The 23,541-nt window shown below is 44.1% G+C and overlaps 2 protein-coding genes across 5 annotated transcripts in view; one reads left to right on the forward strand and one right to left on the reverse strand.

Annotated features, from left to right (window-relative positions):
- SLA (Src like adaptor) overlaps positions 1–12,817 on the reverse strand; it is a 142,191-nt gene extending 129,374 nt beyond the window's left edge. For all 4 annotated transcript variants that reach the window (XM_069621658.1, XM_069621656.1, XM_069621657.1 and 1 more), the window contains exon 1: positions 12,675–12,817. The gene's annotated coding sequence lies outside the window, so the exon portion shown is untranslated. The remainder of the gene's footprint in view (positions 1–12,674) is intronic.
- The window catches only part of TG (thyroglobulin), a 1,030,738-nt gene that overhangs the window by 753,996 nt on the left and 253,201 nt on the right, over positions 1–23,541 (forward strand). The window lies entirely within an intron of this gene.

The raw sequence follows: 23,541 nt of genomic DNA on the forward strand, positions 1-23,541 counted from the left end.
TATCAAATACGAGGGAGTGGGACGGAGTTGTGGATTTTGGGTATAGCAGTTGTTGTGAGGCCTCGCTGACACTTTCATATTTTGTTGGAGGTACTCTACCCATGCCCCCTCACTGACCACTGTCGCTTGAGCCACTGTCTGCTGCTAGTTTCTATTGTTTAGTGTCCACCAAATTGCTTGTGTGTCCTGATTCAGAATTTCGTGTAGCAAATCCTGATTGTTTGCGATATATTTTTGCGTGTTATGTAGTCTGTGGTTCTGTTTGAGCTTCTTCTTTTTAACAGCTTTGTCTGCCCAGGTCAGATCAGCTTCCTAATCTCTGACTGCATTGTGCATTTATGGCTTTGCAACTCTATGGGGGTCATTACAACCTTGGAGGTAACCATGCCGCAATTTTTGGAGTGGAAATGAGCAGCACACTATCCCAAATAATCGTACTCGAACAGATGAACATACTTTGTATCTTCTGATGATATTGTGCTCAGTTGTGGGATTAAGGTTAAAAGGGTAAGCAGCCTGCTTCTGTTTAGGGGAACCTGAGCATCTGATTCACGAATTGATTCAAAAATCGGAACATACTCATTAGCCTGTCCAAAGAGAGAACAGTTATCCTTTGCCTTTTTCATTTGTTTTGTGGTAGAATGGCCAATCAGATTTTGCTGATGAATTTTGAAAGCTTGGGTGCTTGGCTTGTAACCTGTGATTCCCTGTGATCCATTGTTCCTCCTTCGAGGTTGAGCTGTGTTATGTTGGTAAGTGTCCTCTCATGATGTCTTTTTAGTACCGCTCTTTATTTCTTGTTTCTTCTCATCGAAACCCTTATTGAATCTACAGTTGGGGGTCTCAGGGAGCTTATCATAATCACTGGAATTCATTTTCCCTTTTAATTCACTGTCGGTGGGTGCATCCTTGGATTGTTTAGCTAATTTCCCTGCCTCTTCGTTACTCTGGCTTTCATCGGTAATGCCGATGATTTCGTGCGAGGGCTTATTGCGAATGATATTTTTTCCCATGAAGGCAAGATTATGAAGAAATTTGTGCGACCCCTTATTGGAGATTTTTGATCTTCCTTTGATGTTTTTAGGTTTAATTTCCTTACGTGAGGTTGCATTTCATTTCTTCTTTATACAGGCTCCATCAGAAGTCCTAATTTCAGATGGTATTACATCAATTCGTTGAATTTTATTGGATTGGTTTTGAGATGGTACCAGAATTGACTGAGGCACGAGAGAGTTAGTGCAGATCAGTACCACTGGCCTTACTGTGTTTATTAAAAGTGACCCAGGTTCATTTAAGGATTAGGTGTTCATCCTTACTTCATGGGCTACAGTATTGTGTAGGCGTATAAATGATTGCAGGGCCAAGTTTAGGGCAGCAAGAGATGTAGAGGCGCCATCCATTGAGTCATTGCTGTTTCAGACATTTCCCTGGAGTGGTAAATCACCAAAGATTCATCCATTCTGTCTCCATCTGGCAAGAATATATCAGGTATCTTGTTTCTCACTTCTTCCTGTGTATTAACGAGGCCTGTAGAGACACTCAAACGATCATGTAGATTCTCAGCTCCCTGTATTTCTTTTCCAAGCTAACACATGCATCGAATATAGTGGTGTTCGCTTGTTGCTCTATCTGTGACAGCACTTGTCCTGATAGTTCACTGTCTGAGCTTTCTGTGTTCTCCGTGGCAGTAGTCACGTCACTAGCAATGACTATGGTATTATCCAAGACAGGACACCCTTCTTTAGTAGGTTGACTGAACGACTTTAGGGGATACTGAGGAAAAATAAGGGAATGTTCCCTTGTTTAGTAGGAGCCAAACAAGTTGGCAGATGTGCCCCAGTTAATGAGTCAAGATTTCCAGAAGATTGTATTTGACCACTTCTCAACACATAACTCTTGGCTTTCCCTCTCATTCTGTCAGTGGACCGAGCTGGGGATCAAAGGGTCTAGCCCCACAATCTCCCCACTTGGTTTTACACACAGTCTTGGGTGCTGTTGTTGGGCACAGGGCTTAAGTGGTGATGGTGATGAGTATTCCCTTGTGTAGCTTTAAATCTGTGTGATAGGGTTGTCTGCTGCAATTTAAGTTACTCCTCCGAAATTGTGCTGTCACGTGACACAAGTTAAGTTAATAATTCAGCGGTTTCGGTGTCTATGCAAACCAGAGTCAATGCTGTTACCGTTGCGCCATTTACCTGCATTGGCCTGCTTGAACTGCAGTGACTGCTCCACTCGACCCTCTCCACCCCTCACCACTCCCACTCAGCAATATAGCAAAGATGCCCTTAACGCAATGTTTGTGGATCGTGAGGTAATGAATATACGATATCAGCTGGATGATCTGTGCACAGCGAACATAGAACACAAAACACTCTGCTCACTCTGTGCGTTTCGCTTGGAGTGAGGCTTAAGAGTGGTCATGGCAACAAGCAGTGAGAAAGCTCCTCCTCTGAATAGGAAACAGTGTAAAAAGACTCAGCTGCAGGAGGTATGCCGCTCCTTCAAGAGATGAATTGCAGCCAAGTAAAGCACGGAGTAGAACTCCAGCGTAGATTCTGCCAAACACACAAAACACTCTGTTCACTCTGCGTTGAGTGAGGCTTAAGAGTGGTCACGACAACAAGCAGTGAGAAAGCTCCTCCTCTGAATAGAAAACAGTGTAGAAAGACTGAGATGCAGGAGGTATGCCGCTCCTCCAAGAGATGAATTGCAGCCAAGTAAAGCACAGTTTAGATCTCCAGCGTAGATTCTGCCAAAAACACAAAACACTCTGCTCGCTCACTATGCAACATTCACAGTTGTTTAGAAGACATCAAGGTTAGCTTTGCTGATTTGTAGTTGTTTTTTTCTTTCCTTCTGCCATGATTAGACATTGCGTCTGTGGTTCTTTGCAATGGCCTGAGGCACCCTGAAAGGTTTGTGCCAGAACGCTGTTTTTCTTTAGCTGTTTGATAGGTTGCTGTCCTAGCTCAAAGGTGCACCAATAGGGGACATGGATTGTAACAGGAGCATCTCAGAGATGAGGTTCTTGGTATAGAACCTCCTGGCGGGTGCCTGGGAACATGTACCTGGGGCAGTTCTGAATCGCGCACTACAAGTTTAAAGATATTTATAATGTGAGGCAGTGGTGGCTCGTTCATAGTGATGAAAACAATGTGTGTATGTGTGTGTGGTGTGCATGTGAGTGTGTGCACTCATAGTGTCCGTTCTGGCCTTACCTATGTTTACTTACAGTGGCAGTACTGGGACTGTTTGACAAGGCCATTAGGACTGTTTACTGGAAGCTGCAATCCTGGCATGTATTGTGAGCACAGGCTTACTGGAAGTGTATTTCTTATCTGCCATCTATTAGATTTTTTGTCTTATGTTACATTACAGAACCATGTATACATTGCATGTCTTTTTACACAATTTTTCACATAAAGTATACAGTAAAAATGCACCATGTTGACCCTTTTTTTTAAACAATGTCTGTGGGGGTGACGGAAACCCGTTGTGGCGTTGAGAGCCCTCACTATGGACTCTCACTCACGTTTACTAGTGCGGGATATTTACGCCCCTTCATTGAGAACAGTCACCAGCCACCACGGATGTAAGGCACATGGAGGTAAGAGGCTGTATTCAAGAAATATGCACTTGTGCAAGCGCAATCAGCCGTACGGCACAAATTGCCTTAATGCATAAACATACGCTTTCAGACAGGGCAAATGACTAGGACAAGGGCAAACATTGCCCTGGTGCACACCTACATGGACCTTTTTTGTTGTTGCCCGAGTGCTAATTGCACTTGCACCGATGTAGTTTCTCTAATATCACCCCAGGTGATTTGCCTACAATCACTCTTTAGTTTAGTTTCTTTATTTATAATTATACTGCGCGACGAACCGTGAGGTAACTGGGCACCAGAGACTTATAACATGTTCAAAAGGTTACAGACATATTCATAGTAAACAGGGACAATGACGGGAAAAAACATACTAAGTGCGGGTGACCAGGGTTACATGGTGATCACAGGTTGATACATAATGAGGTACAGTACAACGAGAGATATAGTAGAAATGAGTCTTTACTTTGGTCCGGTGCTGAAGTAAGTCTAAACCCCCAGATTCAGAATTCTGCAATGTTGCCACTAGCCTCCATCTTCACCCTAGTCTGCTTCCTTAACTACTAACCATGCTTAAAATATCATACACCCACATGCACATTAAAGCCCATGATGCTCCCCTTCTACATGTCGAATGCTGTAAACATATGTTCCATGAATTCTTTTGCTTCTATGTGATTTCATCAAGGAGGTTTGGTCGAATCTAAATCCATCGAATTTCTTTATTTCTTTTAAGCCATTTGGCCACAAATATACGCAGGGGGAGATCCCCATAACTCCCCCTTTGCTCCCCCACCTTAATTATAACCATGAGCAGAGTAACCTGACTGTAACTAAGACGATTCATGCAACAGCGGCTCGAATCCCTTGGGCTCTTTACAAATCCAAATAAATAAATAAATAACCCTTACCCACCCACCCCACATATATTTGCGGGCGATGAAATCTCCATATCCCTGTCGTTTCTCTTTTGAACATAACGGTTCTAGCAGTTTATTGTTGTTCTGTGAGGGACACAAAACATTAGGGGCCAGGAATCCATCTTTGATGTTCCTGCTCTCCAAATGTTCATAAAGGAGCCAAACCTGTAGCATGATCTGTATGGCTATAGGCAGCAGGGGTTTGCAACCTTTGCCTCTCAGGTTGTTTTGCACTACAACACCCCTCAGCCCTAACCAGCAAAGACAATAGTAAGGGATCATGGGTATTGTAGCCCTAAAACGTTGGTTGGTCAAAGTTTACAGATCCATGGATTAGGGCATGTGGTTAGTACGGGGTTCCTGTGCCTTCACATCCTGGTAGGGTGACCAGACGTCCCGGTTTTGCAAGGACTGTCCCAGTATTTGGTGCTCTGTCCCCCTGTCTCAAGATTATGTTCCCATTGGAAACTGCAGCAGTCCCGGTTTTTTGTAGTAGGTCCTTATAGCTGGTAGGCAGGAATGCACAATCTCGCACAGAAGAAATGCTTCATTTTGCAACTTAAGATAGTGGTAGTTTGTGATGAATTAATTACAATATGTGTTTCTTTGAACAGTAGCGCTTAAACACCCTTCTCCTCCAAATGCTACTGAAGTGTAGTCCCTTGACAGCCACTTCCAAGAGTTAGTCCTACTTTTATGTTAGTTGCCATGTCCCGGTTTTTTACTTTTTAAATCCGGCCCCCCTACATCCTGGTCTTTGGTAGTAGGATTTTGCTTTCAGGATGCGTTAAGTGCGCAGCTCATGGCTGGAAGGATACAGTGAGGCACACATGCTGAGCAGAAGGGCACAGTGGCAAGGATGAGTTAGAGGGGTTGCAGTGAGGAGTAACTCAGCACAGTTGTACCTGGCATGGGACCAGACATTGGCTTCGCATTGGCAGTTGTCTAACACCACCCTCTGATCCCCTTCCTTTCCAGTTTTGAAGCCGGAGGCAGGTGGAGGGGAGTTGCGTGCTTCTCCTCTTGACAGGTAGTGAAGGCTCACACCTGGGGGCTTGCTGTGGCTGCAGCGCAGGTCTGGGGCATTGGGAGAGTACAATGGCAGCCCGGCAGTTCTGCGTCAGCACACTGGCCTTTGTTCGCCCGGTATTGCGCAACGCTCTGAATCATTTGGATGCAAATCTGGGCGGCAATTAAATGGGCAGGATGTGTGGCAGGTGCGTTTCCTCTGACGGCGGAGCCCTCGGCGCGAATGCCGATAGGCTGCGTCGCATTGTGCGTGCCAGGTGTCACGCGCGCTGTGAAGAGGGGCACAGCATGGGCGTGTTCCACTCATGCAACATCTGGTAATTACGCTTGAGCCACATCGCTGGGCGAGGGGGTTGGAGTTTATCAATCGCTCTGTATTCCTAAAATATTCAGTTCTCATGGGTGCTACCACCTACCAATTAGGAGGTAGGGGTTATGTACGGCGACTGATAGATGAGAAGAGGGAAGGTGAAGTGGTGTGTGATGTCACTCGGAATAGTTGACATTGTATGCGGTGTATGGCCAGCTTCCCCTGTGCTGCCCCTTTTACTGTCCACATGGTAGGGTGACCAGATTTAAAAATTTAAAAAAACGGGAAAGGGCAACTAACATAAAAGTAGGACTAACTCTTGAAAGTGGCTGTGAAGGTGGTACACTTCAGTAGCATTTGGAGAAGGGTGTTTAAGCGTTACTGTTCAAAGAAGCACATATTATAATTAATTCATCACAAACTAACACTATTTTAAGATGTAAAATGCAGCATTTCTTCTGGGCATCCCTGCCTGCCAGCTATAAGGACCTACTCAGTGCTGGTCATTGGGCCGGCTCTCGGTGGATCCGAGATCCAGCACCAGGTATGGAGCCGGATCTCGGGATCGGGCCAGAGTCAGCCACCCAAACCCATGAACTGCGCTCGAATACTTTCAAAAATGTATAAAAAGACAAAAAAAGTGCCCGCGACGGCAGCATTGCCTTTTACCGTGGCTTTGGCATTGGTGTGTAATGCACAATGCTCGCTACATGTACAACTGTGTAATGAACAATGCTCGCTACATGTACAACTGTGTAATGAACAATGCTCGCTACATGTACAACTGTGTAATGCACAATGCTCGCTACATGTACAACTGTGTAATGAACAATGCTCGCTACATGTACAACTGTGTAATGCACAATGCTCGCTACATGTACAACTGTGTAATGCACAATGCTCGCTACATGTACAACTGTGTAATGCACAATGCTCGCTACATGTACAACTGTGTAATGAACAATGCTCGCTACATGTACAACTGTGTAATGCACAATGCTCGCTACATGTACAACTGTGTAATGCACAATGCTCGCTACATGTACAACTGTGTAATGAACAATGCTCGCTACATGTACAACTGTGTAATGCACAATGCTCGCTACATGTACAACTGTGTAATGAACAATGCTCGCTACATGTACAACTGTGTAATGCACAATGCTCGCTACATGTACAACTGTGTAATGAACAATGCTCGCTACATGTACAACTGTGTAATGCACAATGCTCGCTACATGTACAACTGTGTAATGAACAATGCTCGCTACATGTACAACTGATCACTTGTACATGTAGCGAGCATTGTGCATTACACACCAGTGGCAGGTAAAAGGCGCTTTTTTTTTTAAAAGTATTCCAGCATTGCTGGATGTTCTCTACGAGCCCTGCCCCATCTAGACCGCGCCCCTCGGGCACAGCATCCGCACCCACAAACTCCTCGCCCACCCCGGCCCCTGTGTTGTGGGTTACCCCACCAAATTTTTTCCATTTCCACCACTGGACCTACCACAAAAAACCGGGACCGCTGCAGTTTCCACTGGGAACATAAGCTTGAGAAAGGGGGACAGAGCACCAAATAATGGGACAGTCTCGGTAAAACCGGGATGTCTGGTCACCCTACCACAGGGGCCAGCATCGCAAGTGTTGAAGTGGGTGAGGGGTAGTAAGGAGGAGCTGTAGACTGCTGTGGTGGGGGCAATGGGTTTTCTCTGCTTCCCTCACGTTTTTGGGGACCTGAAGGAGTAGAGAAAATGCTGTATCCCCTGAATCCTCTATTGTGACGTCACAGCAGTTTAATATGAATTCCATAATCCTCTATTGTGACGTCACAGTAGGAGAATAGAGCATTTTAAAGTATAGCATTATAGCGGGTAGCGAGGAACTAAGGAGAAGCGGAACCTGATAAAGTGTGATGCTAGAGTGCTCTATAATGTCCCTCGTAGACCCAAGGTAGAGTGCACGCCGTGAATGAAATCTGCGCTTCTCTAATGCTATGTGGAGCATGGCTCATCTGCATCGCTGTTGCACCCCTTGCGCCGTCCCCCTGAACCCGCCGCCTGACACAACTAAAAACAAGAGCAGGGTCCTTAGCCTTTCGACCTACGGCAGGCGTCTGCACCCTGAGTCCTGCGTCTCTCCAAATATCATGGACTCAGACTCCTACAATCAAAATGCTGACAAGGGTTGATGGGAGTTGTAGTCCAGCACATCTAGAAAGCCAGAGGCTTCAGACGGCTGCCATAAAATAACACACACATAGCAGTGAAAATGGCAACACCCTCGATGTGATGTTTTGGGAGTTGATTATTAATTCCATAATCCCCTGCCATGAGGTCACAGCTGGAGGATATAGCACTCAGAAAAGGAAGTGGTTTCTAATGGCTTCCTATGGAATCCGTAATCTGAAAGAATGATTAATATGGGAGTCATGACAACAAATCACATATAATCAACGGATTCAGTCATTTTCAATATCAAATGCATCTTTTTTTTAAACTACTTTATTCATTTTGACAACTTAAAAATATATTGTAATATACATTCAACTAAGACATCTATCCATAAAGAACACAATACATTGATAACAAGCGATACTTTCCCCCCTCAACCCCTTAAATACAACCATGAACAGAGGAATGAGTTCAAGAGGATGGAGAAAAAAAAGCCTACCACCCATATCCCTTTTACCACCCAGAAATCCAAAATTCAAATACATTGTTAAGTACACGTTCATGCTATGAACAGCAATGTAATATCATTTAAACATGAAAAATACATCTTCAATGAAAGAAAACTGTAGAGCCGTTCACGTCTCAGCCTTGGCTTGCTTGGGGATGGCTCAGCTGCCGGTAAAATGTGATGGACGCCTACTGTCCTATGCTGATGTCAGTGGGTGGTGGTGGGATGAGCAGGGGGCGGCACAGGTACATTGACAGCCCACTGCAATGCCCTGAGTGCTTTTACAGATGATGACCCTCTATCATTATTCATAAATGCTATAGGCTTTCTTTTTCATTCTGCATGTGTGACTGTGCCTGTCCCTAGCCCCCCTTTGCCCTATTAAAAGCAGGATACTAATCGCACGTGTTCTTACGCAGCACTTAATGCTGGATTCCTGACACACTTACAAAAGGCACAATTATTATTATCCTATTTAATGGGTATCATCCTCAGAAAGACGAAGGGATTCAAACTTGCAAAGCACCGGCAGTTGGCAGGTTTGAGGGGAGCACCTAACTCACGAGCTATCTACCCAATACACTTAATGTCCTGCACGAGAACATCCACAGTAAACGGGCTCAAGCTTATCATTAGATATTGAATTGTACATGTGAAGAGAAACCTCTGTGAATCCTTTTGGAGTGGAGCATAAGTAGTTCTTAGTAAAGGCGTTAAGAGTAGGATAGGTCTGCGGTGGGTTTTAATATGGTGACCAGCATCTCTCCATGCACAGGCAATGTGTTCTGAGTCACCACTCGGTTGCAATTCCTAGTGCTGGCCTGCACACGCCCACTTTTATTGTATACAAAATATTGGCTCCAGCTTCCCATTCACAACTGCCATGCAATGGAACTCCCTCCTACCCCACCTAACAGGAGAAACATCCCACTCACTTTTCCGCAAAGCTATCAAAACTATTTGCCTGAACCTGTCAGCTGTTTAGCTATCGTACATAATTTGCCATGTAAAGCACGATGCGTCAATGCCTTATTGTAAGTAATGTTTTACATGTAACTTATATGCACGTACCATGTAACTAAGTTGTCCTCCTGTAACAGCGCCTCGATGCCCTCGGGCTGTTTACGTGCTTTATACAATTTAAATAAATAAATAAAATTGTGTTCCTGATATGAATTCCTCAATGTTTGTTCAAGAATGCTTGGCCTGTGGTCGGGTGGGAGTGGGCCATCTGGTGATTGCACCCACACCAGTGTGGTTATACACACCTTAGGTTTTTAATCAATAGCACTGGCACTTTCAGCTGCTTATGCTGTTGCTATGTTTACATGACGTTTCAGATTTTACGTGATTTGCTGTTTTTGTGTTGATAATTAACTATGATATGTGTTGCAAGAAAGCATGAAATAAAGTCTGTTGCTGTGTTCACAGATCCTGGGCCAACACTTTTTGGGGAATGTGAGGAATTTGTTTACCATTTGTTTGCGACATTTTTAAATGTGGCAGTAAAAATTGCCGCTCTATGAAGAGTGTCTGTTTATAGATACTTTTCCTGACCTTCTTAGTAATTCCAGGAACTCTGGTGTAGTTTAATGTGTCCAGGAAGGCTTGGCCTGTTGTAGTCTGCCAGTTGCTGTCTACTTTATCGGTGTACACTGTGTTGGATTGGCTGCATCTACCATCAAGCTTTATGCAGCATATTGTGAGGAATCTCTCTGCCGGCCATAATTGTCATGCCCTCTTCGTTTTTGTATCCATTTGCCATTACACTCTACAGAGAACATTCCGGAGAGAGGTGTAGAGTTGTTTGCCTCTTGAGTGCAAATGCGCCCTACGGTGTGGAGGGGAGCGGGAACATGGAAACTTGGCAACGCTTAAATACCACTTGCAACAGGGCACATGCATTAAGAAAACACCTCACTGTTGAGGGTCATGCTCTTGCTAATATTCATGGAAGTGTTTTATAATGGCGCAATCCCAAAGGACACGTTCCATGAATCATTGCGCCCCACTATAGCACGGTGCAACGACATTATCATATACTTTATTCAGGATAAATACAAAACACTAACAAACAGTGACCGGGGCTGCACCGTGGTCTCCATGGTCACATGAGCAACATGTTTTTTGATACAATATTTAATTTTAATTTTATTGAATAATGTGATACAGTTTAAAAATAAACTTTACACATAGAAAACATAAACTTATCAAAACTCATAAAATTAATTATCACTTATTTCACAAGAAAAATAAAAAAGAATTACATTAATTATACATTTATTCAGAGCTTACATTGATACAATATTTTACTGTGAATCACCTAATGAGGGCATATTACTAACCCTGGTTCACTTGTCACACACTATGGGCCTGATTCATGGACTTTTTTTGCACGGTTCAAAGTGACTTTGCTCTGCTGAAAAGTGACTGCACTGCCGTCACAAACAGTGCAAAGTCAGTGCAGTTAGTACAAAGTCATTTTTGCAGCACAAAATGTCTTTGCACTGCAAAATACACTTTGCACAGTTCCATGAATCAGGGTTTGTGTCGACAGTGCAAAGTCACATTTCAGCAGTGCAATGTCACTTTGAACCATGCAATAAATTCCACGAATCGGACTCTATGTGTTGATTTGCATAAGGATGGAATAACGTATCATCTTAAAAAAAATATATCTTTTTTATGTCCACGAAATAAAAATCGTATGTTTTCTAGAAAGGCTTAGATTGATGCTTTTAGCATTGATTTGGGCATCCGTTTTCCATTTTACATGAAAGTTGGTGCAAAAGGAGAGAGTCGGCTGTCACCATTGATATGTTGGATATACTCTCCCTGCCACTGTGACACCGAACCCCATTAACCAAAAAGTGAGGAAGATCCAGTTATTGTATTCTGCAATAAGAACACATACAGTAGCATCAGGCCATATACACTATAGGACCCGATTCAAGGAATTTTTTGCATGCTGAAAAGTGACTTTGCACTGCCGACACAAACCCTGCTTCATTGAACTGTGCAAAGTACATTTTTTCAGTGCAAAGCCAGTGCAGTCAGTACAAAGTCATTTTTGCAGTACAAAATGACTTTGCACTGCAAAAATGCACTTTGCTCAGTTCCATGAATCAGGGTTTCTGTTGGCAGTGCAAATTCACTTTGAACTGTGCAAAAAATTCCATGAATCGAGCCCTGAGTGTGAAAGTCTGATATAGTGCATTGACACCGGGCACTCCAGTAAACATAAGGCCAGTGTTTAGACATCAAGCCCACCCATGTTCTTGGAGATGGCATTGATGGAAATCGGGTTCAGCCTTTGCCACTTTCTTTTATCGTGTGTTGCACAACCAGTGATCGAATGTGGGAAAGAATACCGTCCATGCCAAAGGCTAAGTCTTCAAAATGTGGGATCTTTCATCTTTCCCCATGTTGATATAAATAAATCCGATGTTGAGAAGGTGTTAGTTAATACGTCTTTTAAGAAATGTTCTATGCTAAACATATTGGCGAAAGTGCATAATGAGTAGCACCTCTCTATTATGCTCCCTTCTGGAGTAGCAGGTATTCATCACACAGGGACAGCCCCAAAGTTACCCCTACAATACGATTGGCTCCATTAAGACTATGGCGGTAACGGCCCCAATGTGTGGTTTCTTAAATACCACTTGTTTTTAATACCACCCAGTTAAGAGCTGGGATTGCATAAAATATGCATCGCATAGGCTCAGGGGTGGATTGGGAACCAAAAGAGGCCCTGGAAATAATGTTCAAGGTGGCCCAATATTACACATTGTACGCAAGCCCAACCATGTTCCCATAGTAAAATGTGAAAATTAAATACAAAAGAGGCCCAGGGTGCAGAGAGTACCCTGTAGGACAGTCCCGCCCTGCATGGGCTCTACCAGGTGTACCGCATGAGGTAAATAACCAGCATTCACCGCATGCAATACTCCCCATGCACCCCATGTGTTAAATAGCCCTTGCAATTCCAACTCACAATTAGGCGGTATTTCAGTGCCACCTGCTTTTAGCATGTCGTCCCAGGCTACTGAATTCACCCCTTGGCTTACCACCTGTTCGTGACTGCATATCCACATTACAGAAACAGCCCCCAAGTTGCCAGAGTGTTTACCTTTAAGCGTGGGCCATCTCCTTCCGGGTTGCAGTGGGAAGGGCAGAGAGGGACAGCATTATACCTTCATGGTCCACAGCCAGGCCTGCACTGCGGGGGCAGCACCCGCGCGCTCTGTTGTGAAGTTCCTGCAGTCACGCAGAACGGCAGTTGCCAAACAGGTCACGCACTTCCTGTGCAAGAAAAAGGAACTCTCCGCGTGCTTGCTAGAGACAAGGTTCCTGTTTTAACTCGTCGGTTAGTGCTGCTGCGGCTGCGGTATCTGATCTGAGCCGAGGCCGAGTGGCCTGCTGGACAACGGAGAGATGTCCCCAAACCTCGGTGCAACTGAATGCTGGCCGGTCGGCACAGCCTGACATAGGACTGGCCCAGCCCCAGCCCTCCCAGCCAAGAAGGGGCATCACCGAGCTCTGCATGAAACCTAATGAACCTGGCACTATATAAAACATCAATAAGATATACAAAAATAATAAGGCACATGCATATTTACATCAATACATTTGCAAAGTGTTTTACCTTAATAACCGTGTAGGGTGTTTCCTCTTTTTGTGTTGTGTTGTGTTTTTGCCTGCATACATATGTTAGTAGTTGTTTGTCATTGAGACTGAATATTCAGCCTGGTTTCTGTACATTTTTTCAATTGTGCTGTCTTTTTTTAGTCCTTCGACATTCAAAGCATATTTTGGGTTTTTACGCCGTGTAACACAAGGTTCTTTTCTTGGTCCTCTTCTTTTCTCTTTATATACCATCCCTTCATTTAATCTTTCTTGTCATTTATATGCTGATAACTCACATTTTCCTTTCCTTTTCTTCATTCTCTTCCTCTCTTCACAAAACTCTTTCTTCTTGTTTGTTTGCTGTAGAAACCTGGATGGCTTCTCGTTTTCTTCATCTGAATACCTCTAAGACGTAGGTTCTTTTTTTGCCTCCCTCTCTCCTCCTCCTGCTTCTTCTCCTCTGCTCGTAATCTTGGAGTCATCTTGGACCCCTCTTGTGTGCTTGACACTTCATATTTCTAATACCGCTCGCTCTGCTTGTGTTTGTCTTTATAATCTTTGTCATGCTCGTCCTTTTCTTTCATTTCAGGCTACTAAACATCTGAGTTATTCTCTCGTCTTAACTACTGCTCACTTCTTCTACTAGGTCTTCCCTACTCTCGTTTTACCCCTCTGCATTCTGTTTTATGTTCTGCTATTGGTCTTCTTTTTCGGCTGCCTTTTCGCTCTTCTGTTACTCCTTCCTTGTGTTCTGTGTCTCTTCTTTCTTTGGATCTTCATCTTCTTTTTCATTTCCTTTGCTTTATTTTGAAAGCTCTTTATGGTCTTGCTCCTTCTTATCTTTGTTCTCTAATTTCCTTCCATGTTCCTCCCTGTTCTCTTCATTCTCAGTCTCTTTGTGTTCTTTGGGTTCCCAAGCCACCTTGTGCTTCTTCTCGATTCTGTTCTTTTTCACCCCTTGAACCTACGCATTGGAATGTTCTTCCATTACCTATGCGTGCTTCCTCTTCATACCATCATTTTCCATCTCAACTAAAATTCCATCTCCTTCTTTCTCTTTAGCGTTTCAGTGCTGATTTTACCATAATTTTCATTTTTAATATACTGGTGTAATCATTTGGTGATTTGGCTCCATAAATAAAAACATACGAATACAACACAGCTGTCATTAGTACCTATATTTGTCTTTGATAGATAGGCGGCCCTCAATTTAGAGAAGATTTTTTTTTATTAGAGTACAATGACACTGCCAACGAGATGACATCCTCAGTTTTGGACAGGTGCCCTTTTCTGCCCCTTTGTTCCCTCCCTCTAGAAATGGTCTTGCTTTAGAGCACGCTCCGTACCGAGTTGATCCTCCAGTTGGATCACTTCTCATCTGGCATTGCACCCATCACTCCCGTATCCCTGCCCCTTGTCTTTCATGTTCAAGGGCCACGCTCCACCCAACTACCATTTTGAGGGAGTCTGTACTCTGTCCTTCCAGACAGATTTTGGGACATAATACACAGTAGTAAACCTACCATGTTGGTGAAATTCCACATGCGTGACTGAGCTATTTTTGGGGTAGCGCGTGACAAAATGACTACTGCATTGCAGGAGTACAGGGATGAGAAGTGGCTAAACCGCCTACTCAGCCATCACACTACTACTAAACCAGCAGTGATCCCAATCATAAAGGTGAAATGGGTACATCCCAGCGGGTATTCTTCCTTCCCATGTTGTGGTCACGTGGGTCCAAGGCAAGCTATACTCTCGGAGGGGTGTGAAGTGATCACAGTAGCAACCCAAACAGGAATGGTACAAAGGCTCTGAAATGAAAGAATGTCCAATCAAGGTTATTTAAACGGGTACTTTAAGGAAACAATCAAGAATTCAAATAATTCACCAGAAAAACACCAACAAAAACCCATCCTTGTAGAAAGAACACAGAAATGCAGAGGTTGCTGAGAATAGCACTCTGGGTACTTGGACAGGGCAGGTAATTGCAGCAAAAAGTCAAAAAGGGGACTTACAAGTCTCCAGGGACAGTGTCAAACTGGACTTTTTTCTCCACTGTCCTTGCAGTCGAACCGGGTTCGAGATGCAGTGAGTCGTGTTGATCCAGGTGGTGAGTTGGTGTCCAGTTGTCCCCGAAACAGCGCTCCATGTGGTTTGATGTAGTGTCAACGCTATGCAGTATGAAGTGTCCAACAGGTTTGAATCGGCTGTCAAGTCAGTTCACAATGATGTTACTCCTGGTCGAGATGGCACGTGGCACGATGGCTTCCCGTGCTTTGAGACATCCAGACCATGCATTTTTCTGTTGGTTTTCTGCAGTGCTTTAAGAAGTGGTGAGTCGAAGGCTTCTGCAGCGGAAGCTGTTGTTCAAGTAGAGGCAGCGTTGAGCATTGAGCGCTACTGGTGCGATGCAGAATCAAACTGGTTGGAAGGTTGCAAGCAGCGGTTCAAAGATGTGAAAGAATACCAGAAGCAGTCCCACGGGTCACGTTGGCTTGAAGGGAGTTCAAAGCTATGTGAACCAAATTCGAGGGCTTCTGGTTGCTGGGGTCCTAATACCGGGGATCCAGTTCAAGATAAGTCCTCCTTCCTCTGCCTTCCCAAACTAGGGAGTTTGGTTGGCACCTAAAAGCATCCCTTCACCTCCAGTGAGATGCCTGGCTCCAGTGGCGGTGGCAGAATGTCAGGCCATGGTGCACAGCAGTTCACCCAAATGTGCCCTGGGGATGATCAGGGAGCAGAAACTTTCTCTGCCTTGGATAGAACCTGTTTTTCCTGCTATGCCAGAGAACTTTGAAACAAGCTGCACTCCCAACAGGGAGCCGGAGATCTAATCTTCTTGGTGTCCAGGAAAGAATCGAGGAAGGAGTGGGAGACCCATTCCTTATAAAGGCACATTTTCACTGGGATTAGACTGAAGCAGGCCTGCTGTAAATAGTCCACTCCCTGTCGCTTTAGCAACTGACCTTTGCCTTGTTCCACAAGAAATGAATCGGACAGAAAGGAAAGTGGGCCACAAAGAAAAGCAAGATGATGGAACCCTTTTCAGATTGATTTTTCCCTCTGTGGCTATTCTAACTCCACCCCTTTCCCAAGCCTGCAGACCTCAAAGGCCTTTTGGTGTGCCACATCCGGGTGTAAGGATGTCCTTTGTTATATAAGTAGCCCTTTGAAGCAGGGTTACCAGGAGATAATCTGGTGAGAACCTCTGTGCCATAGGGGCAGCATTAACCTGCCTCCCGGGAAATCATAGCAAGACAGCACCATGGCTATTGTCTCACTGGGAGCAGTGTAGAATGCCAGGCTGCCATGACTACACATTGCCCTCAGATAGCTATTCTGGCCTCACAGGACTGACACTGGTATTGTGGAATCATAAAAATACAATATTAAGGCTTTTACACCATGCAAAGGAAAATACACCAACACGGGCTTGTAAAGATTCCCAGAATCTTTATTACAAAACTGAACAGTATCGAACAAAGTACACAAATAGCTATTTGGCCGTCAATACATCACAGAGACCACCAGCAGGGTTCAATGTGAGCAGTGAGCAGGATTTGCTAGCTGGACGTGAGCGTATTTATACAGTTTGTTATAATGATGTCCAGCCTCTAACAAGTTAATTATATACTGGGCTAGGATCGCGCCAGGATCGTTTCCTAATTTACATATCTCTTGCATGCGGTTTACTTTTCAACATATTTACTACACACACTATTATTCTTTAGTTTTAACGTGTACACTCTTTACACATTGCTTTAATACAGATCAAACAAATGTTTCGCATGTCGTATTTGAATAGCGTTATTGTTCTTGTATACTTGTAGGTTGACATTGCCGATTCAAGTAATCCCCTGATCCCGAGGTCAACGAAGGACAAGGTCTACATGACCCTAACATGTAGCCTGAAGGCAGGTTGGACATTAACTCCCCTACAGAGGTTGGAGAGGTTAAAGCAAGAACAAGAGCACACGAGATGGCCATTTTAGACTACAGGGTGATTTTGTACGATAAACTAAAATGGCGGCTCTAACCTAAAATGGAGGCTTGATTCACTTGAGGTCGCGACCTTGTAATACGGATTTCCTCGCAAAGCGACTGGGCATTGGCCAACATATACAATGAGGATGAAACAATATTATATCAGTTCTAACAAACCCTCCTTTTGGCCTATGCCAAGCGCTATACTACCTTCAATCATTTTGCGGTTAACTCCACATTTCAATGTCTATACATCCCGAATCATTGTCGGACATATCTATTGCCATTAGATCAGACACTAGAGTTTCTTTCAACACATACTCTTTGGAAACCTTATCTGGGGCATATATTTTATGCCCTAATATACTTGTTGCTTGCGCGCAACACCCCCCTAATACTGAGCATATACCAGGGAGACACTGTATACAACAACAAAGAAACAGAAAACTTCCCAAGATAATCAGTAGGGCCGAAAACAACTTCCATCCCCATGACCGTAGGAGGTCCCAAAACCATGCACTAAGTTCCCAGTTTCCCTCAGGAACATATACTTCTGAACTAAGAACATGTAGATTTTGGATAGCCCTAAAGATCGTTGGAGAGGAGTCTGGTACGTAAACGCAGCAAGCGGACCCCACTAATTTACATACTCCTCCACGCTCAGCCAGAATGACATCTAATGCCATCCAGTTCTGAAGAGCCACTAATCTTATTGCTTTCTGTTCTAACGTCATATTATAGAGTATGTCAGTGGTCCGATTGATGGTTCTCTCCAATACTCTCGCTAGTCCCCCGATATCTTCTGAATTCGTAATTTGCCCAAAAAATGGCACAAAGGATTTCATGATATCTCCTAGAGTTTGCGCTGGAGTATCCCCTTTCACACCTCGTCGTGGACGAGTTTTCAAAATTCCTGCAGTACTGGCAATAAATACCCCAAGGTAGTAGAATCCCTAAATAGCAGGTTCCTTGCCAATCCCTGGGCAACCATGGAAATGCCACATCACCGCAAGCAAAATAGACAGGTTCGCCTACGTACAGAGGTCTGTTCTCACTAGTCAAATTTGCAACATTGGCGCACTTCCTAAAATTACCCATTGACCGTGTTCCATTCCTTTGTATGCAGAAGGATACTGAATCGGGGCTATGGTTAACAGAATAAGATGGAGGCGTGGCATCCTTATTGCCAATGGGAGCCATTTTGAAAGAGATTAAAGACTGAAAAGGACGAGACAATCTATCAGAGAGTCTAACAGAAGCAACGTTTGGCTTACTTCTATTTACAAAAAGCGAGCATCCCAGGGGCCTCAAAACATGCTTTTCATAACTATTCAAATTTGTACCATCAAAGTTCCGTAAGATGCTGTCATTCCATTGGCCAAAGAATAGTGCTCTAAGAGAAGCATAGCAAGCAGTTGTTAAAGGTGAAGGATGAATATACCAACCTAGCCCCTTATGCCCATGTTGCGGTAGATGTGAACAAATCCAGCAATTGGTTCTATTTAAAATTGCATGAGTGGCATTCATAATTAACAAAAGAGAATTATTCTGATAGTTCAGTCTATGTGAAGAATCTCTAGGCGATAAAGTATGCAATTGCACGGAAGGAGTGGGGATAACAGATACATTTTCAATAGGTAAAAAGTCCTCTAACGGATATGCTTCCTCCAGATACCATAACCCAAAACCAACAACCCAACCCAAAAATCCAGTTATTATTACAAAAAGGCAACAATATACTTTGGGGGTCCCTTTACATGCTTGATCATTGTCTCTGCTAGTCATATTTTTATCTAAAAGTTCGGTACCAGCGGTAGCGGGCGCAGGCATTGTAGTCTTCAATCGAAAAACACCAATTGTTCGTTTGCTGGCGACTCCAGTCACGCTTCTTCTTAATGTTTTCCCACAACCCGTAGCCAAAAGAATCCTTCCGTACAGTCGGGCCAAAAGACAATCCCTCAAATTATTTTCTCAATCGCACAATCAGACCGTGCTGTACATCTATTTCCTTGGACGCAAATTATATTTCACAGTTTCTGGTGAGAACAAAGTGTTGTCACTTCCTCCTGGAGGTGGCGAGTGAATGGAAATGGGATCAGAAAAGGATTGATCCGAAGTTCCACTGTTGGGGAGTGCGGAGACAAGATGGCCATTTTGTCTGGCCTTGCGGATTCTGGAACGGTCTCCGATACTCCCTTGTTGGTTGTTGCTGTTTCAGGCACGTTGGTTACAGCAGTGCAAAGGGATTCTGTGTCTTCTGTATCATATGGAACGGGCTGCTGGATCCGTTTGGTGTGCGTCGCATGGATCCAGTTCTTATGACCCGCTACCCGCACAGCAGTCTGAGTGACTAGCATTACTTGGTAGGGATCCCTCCACCGAGGTGCAAGGCAAGACGACCTCTCAAAAACCTTCGTGAGGATCCAGTCCCCCGGTCGTAGACTGTGACCCGGACCCTCGTACCGTACAGGTAATGCCTCTCGCTCCTGGTGATAAATCGAAAACAGATTTTTAGTCAAGTGGTTACAGTAATCTGAAAGAAGCACATTTTCTATATCCCACAATGAGCTGCTTTTTGGCAAATCCCAAATATTAGCAGGTCTCCCCATTACCACCTCAAAGGGAGAGAGCCCAGCCTTAGTTTGAGGGGTTATTCTCATCGACAGCAACACGATCGGTAAGGTGTCTGGCCATTTTAGCTTGGTGCCAGCGCACGTCTTAGCGAGTTTGTTCTTTATAATGCCATTATGCCTTTCCACTAATCCGGCACTTTGGGCATGTCTGGCCGAATGGAACTGTTTATCAATCTGTAATCCTTTGCAAATTTGTAGGATTACAGTAGCGATAAAGTGTGGCCCATTATCCGACCAGATGACTCTCGGCAGCCCGAACCTAGGAAAAAACTCTTTCAACAGAGTTTTTGCCATGGTTATGGCTGTTGCATCTCTAACCGGGAAGGCCTCACCCACTTACTAAAGGCACAAATGACAACCACCACATATTTAAGATTGTTGCAACGTTCCATTTCAATTAAATCAAAGTGAATAACCTCAAACGGAACAGAGATGGAGCGAAACTTCCTCTAGGAGTCGAGGTACCTTTTCCTACATTGTGCTGCAAGCAGACCATGCACCCTTGGACAAAGCGCTCCGCTTTTTTGAAAATCTTATCATTGGCCCATACACTGTGTAGCATTTTAGTCAATTTACGCGCACAAACATGTGTCGGACCATGAGCCATAATAACCATCATTGTAATGTAGGCATCGGGGAGTAACCATTTTCCTTCAATATTGTCCACCCAACACCCATCATCATCCAATCTCCCTGCACCCTCGATCCATTTCTTAGTTTCCTCTATGGTAGCATCTGCTTGAATGTCTTTTACAGAATCGATACTTTCACCCAAAGTGCAAATATTTACAGTTTCTCTTACAGCATACATTTCTGAACTAAAATCAGTGGCAGTTTGTTTAGCTATCTGATCAGCGAAAGCATTCCCTTTTCCTACATCATCTGTAACCTTTTTATGTGCTGAACATTTTATAATAGCTAACTGAACAGGAAGTGCGAGTGCTGAAAGTAATCGCACTATTAAAGTGCCATGCTGAATTTTCGTTCCGTGCGAGGTCAAGAAACCTCGTTCTTTCCAAAGTCTACCGAAGTTGTGGACCACTCCAAAAGCATACTGACTATTGGTATATATATTTACTGTAAGCCCTTCAGAAGGTTCACAAGCTCGAGTTAACGCTATAATTTCTGCGGCCTGCGCGGAATTATGCATAATTCTTTTGGTTTCCACAATCGTGTTTAAAGTAGTGACGGCATAAGCAGCCGTGGATGTACAGTTCGGAAGTTTAAAACAAGAGCCATCACAAAATAGCTCTCCTTGTGGGCTATTCAAAGGCGTGTCTTTCAGATCGATTCTGCCTTTAGTCTCTTGTTCTGTCACATAAAGGCAATCGTGTGACGTTTCGTCACCATCAACAGTATCTTGCGGGACAGGTAAAAGTTCACCCGGAGTTAATACACAACACCTCTGAATTTGAATGTGGGGGGGCAAACAAGATTAGTTCATATCTTGTCAATCATGCGGAAGTGAGGCATTGCGTTTGAGTTCTATTCAATAAAATATCTACAGAGTGAGGATCCATTAGGGTTAATGCATGACCCAGGACCATTCCCTCACTCTGTTTTACAGACGCAGCAGCAGCAGCAACAGCTCTCAAACATCTCGGCAAAGCGCATGCAACAGGATCAAGGGCGGATGAGAAATAGCCGCATGGCCTATTCTTCCCTCCATGTTCCTGCGTTAACACAGCCAAAGCACATCCATCACGTCCATGCACATACAACACAAAGGCCTTGTCATAATTCGGAGTTCCTAAAACCGGTGCTGAACACAGCGCGGATTTGAGCAAATCAAATGCTGTCTGGTGTTCCAAAGTCCATGGTAATGGCAAAGAAATGCCCTTCTTTGTCAAAGCCAGCATTGGTTTAATCGTTAACGAAAAGTTAGGGATCCACAATCTACAGTAAGAAGCCATACCTATCAGGGCTCTAACTTCCTTCTGCGTATTTGGGACAGACATGCCAGAAATAGTGTTTATTCGTTCAGGTGTCAACCGTCTTCACTCCTTTGACAGGAGATAGCCTAAATAGGCGACCTCCTGACAACAATATTGGAATTTTTTAAGTGAAGCTTTGTGGCCATGTTTCGCTAGATGACAAAGCAACAACACGGTGCCTTCTTTGCAGGCGCTCTCAGAATCAGCAGCTAAGAGGAGATCATCTACATACTGTAGTAATGTGCAAGTAGTAGGCAACTCGAGAGTATCGAGCTGCTCTTTCAATGCCCTACTATAAATACTTGGACTCTCAGGGTACCCTTGTGGTGCACGAGTGAATGTGAACGAGCGTCCACCTAGGGTAAACACGAACAAATACCTGCTATCCTTGTGTATGGGAATACTGAAAAATGCTTTTTTAAGATCAACAACGCTAAAATGAGTGGCAGAAGCCGGAATCATGGTTAGTATCGTTGTAACATCAGGTACAATAGGAAATTGAGGAGCCACAATTTTGTTAATGGCACGTAAATCAATTATAAAACTAAAGGGAATCGCATTATCACCTTTTTTGTATACTGGCAAAGTGGGGCTGTTACATAGGCTACCCGTAATTTCCTCAATTACTCCACGATGTACAAGATCAGAAACTTACATTTCAAACCTGCTCGCCTTCAACTGAGATCTTATATTGCGGGATGCGAGGCAATTTTACTTCATGTTTCAGAATAATTTTAACAGGTTCAATTTGAAGAATGCCCACATCATTATCATCAATTGCCCATAAGCATTCTGGAACATTACTGAATTCTGGCGGTAAGGGTCGAGTCAAAAACTGAGAGGCGAGTGATTGCTGAGGTGAAATTGTTAACCGAACTCCGTCCGGAGAACAATGTATTACTGCATGCTATGCCTTCAACAAATTTAGCCCCAGCAAATTCTCCCCCCAGTTTGTGGTAAGTAGAAATGGACACTGTTCCGAGAAGGGACCCAGTGTTATCGGTACCGGCAAAGAGACCGGACAAACTACAGGTGTGCCTGAAAACCCTACGGAAACGTTGCACTGCCCTGACAGGGGAATATTTGGAATCCATGAATGATCAATGGAACATTTCTGTGCTCCCGTATCTACTAAAAATAGATGCTTCCTATTTCCCGCTGCCATCTCAACGTAGGGGCCTTTCTGATGAACGGGAATAGACGTTGGTTCCAAATCCTGCTTTGGGCAATCCTAGCAAAACAGAATATTATCAAAAGGAAGCTCTTCAGAGAGGTACGCGGCAGAAGGGTGATCAAAAATGTTTCTATTATCCACATTCGAAACTTGCTTATCTTGTGAAGGAGGTTGCTGTGATTCTGGTGCAAACTGACCTCTGCCAGGGCCCCCTGAACCTGGGCGACCTCTGGATCATCTACCCATGTTCCCAAATTACCTTTGCTGCAAGGTCGGACATTGTGCGCGCCAGTGGCCTTCCTGTCGACAATAGGCACACTGGTTAATGGTTACCAGAGCCAAGGGCGCACTTCCCTGTGGAATGTACTGACCTCTAAATTGATTACCCTTTTTTTCTCAAGTTTTTCTTTTTCAGTATTTACACGATTTTCATAGTACTGAGCCATATGCAGTACTTCTTATTGAGTCTTCGCCTGCCAAGCGCTTTCGGAAGACATAATCTGTAACTGGATGTCAGGCAGCAATCCACGTACAAATTTGTCGACAAACAGCCTTTTCCCTGACTCTGTGCCTAAGTCTTGTCCACTGAAATCTGAAAATACCTGCTCGAACCGATTGAAGAAATCGGTAGCACCCTCAGATTTT

This window comes from Ambystoma mexicanum, chromosome 5q (assembly GCF_040938575.1).
Source record: "Ambystoma mexicanum isolate Mex_15411 chromosome 5q, UKY_AmexF1_1, whole genome shotgun sequence".
Lineage (NCBI taxonomy): Eukaryota > Metazoa > Chordata > Amphibia > Caudata > Ambystomatidae > Ambystoma > Ambystoma mexicanum.